Genomic DNA, 1,102 nt, shown 5'->3' on the forward strand with positions numbered 1-1,102 from the left:
AACCCGGGAGGCAGAGCTTGCAGTAAGCCAAGATTGCGCCACTGCACTCCAGCCTGTGCGACAGAGCGAGACTCCATCTCCAAAAAAAAAAAAAAAACTGCTATAATTTGTACAATTCAAACTATTAAACATATTATGTAACCCATCTGTTTCTTTCTCTGCCTTACTCTTTTCACTTTGTTCCTCTATTAAGTTTCAAGTAGAGTTGTCCCTTGGTACCCACGTGGGATTGGTTCCAGGATACCTGCGGATTCCAAAATCCTCAGATGCTCAAGTTCCTCATACAAAATGGTGTGGTGTTTGTGTATAACCTACTCACTTCCTTCTTCTCATATACTTTGAAGTCATTTCTAGATTACTTACAATACCTAACACAATGTAAATGCCATTTAAATAGCTGTTACACTGTATTGGTATCATTTGTATTGTTTTTAGTTATCTGTTGTTTTTTCCCCCAAATATTCTCCAATCAAGACTGGTGGAATCTGCAGAGATATGGAAACTGGATAAAGAGAGCTAACTGTGGCTGCAGCCAGAGAGACGGCCTAAGGAAACCTAGAGTAACCTCATGCTGTGTTTATGTATTCATTTGTCATCATCTCCAAAACCAACCCCAAGTAAAACATCCATGAACCTTCAACAACAAATATATATCCACAATTCTACAACACATGGCTTATTTTCTTTTTCAAACTAGATTTCTATTACAAGTACCAGTCCAAGTTCCAGAACGCTACCAGTGCTGATTATATTATAGGAATTAGACACATTTTATGAAACATAATCAGAAGGTACACAGCAGCTATTAAATCCTACTATAAGCCGGGCATGGGAGCTCACGCCTATACTTCCCAGCACTTTGGGAAGCCGAGGTGGCTGGATCACTCCAGGAGTTGGAGACCAGCCTGGCTAACATGGCGAAACCCCATCTCTACTAAAAATATAGAAATTAGCCAGGCGTGGTGGCATGTGCCTGTAATCCCAGCTACTCAGGAGGCTGAGGCATGAGAATCACTTGAACCGAGAAAGCAGAGGTTGCAGTGAGCCTAGATTGCACCACTGCACTCCAGCCTGGGCAACAGAGGGAGACTCTGTCTCCAAA

General features: G+C 42.0%; 1 protein-coding gene across 4 annotated transcripts in view; it reads right to left on the bottom strand.

Moving 5' to 3' along the window:
* Window positions 1-1,102, bottom strand: part of BCL2L13 (BCL2-like 13 (apoptosis facilitator)) — a 117,711-nt gene that overhangs the window by 105,582 nt on the left and 11,027 nt on the right. The gene's annotated exons all lie outside the window — the stretch shown is intronic.

This window comes from Colobus angolensis, unplaced genomic scaffold (assembly GCF_000951035.1).
Source record: "Colobus angolensis palliatus isolate OR3802 unplaced genomic scaffold, Cang.pa_1.0 Scaffold242, whole genome shotgun sequence".
Classification (NCBI taxonomy): Eukaryota; Metazoa; Chordata; class Mammalia; order Primates; family Cercopithecidae; genus Colobus; species Colobus angolensis.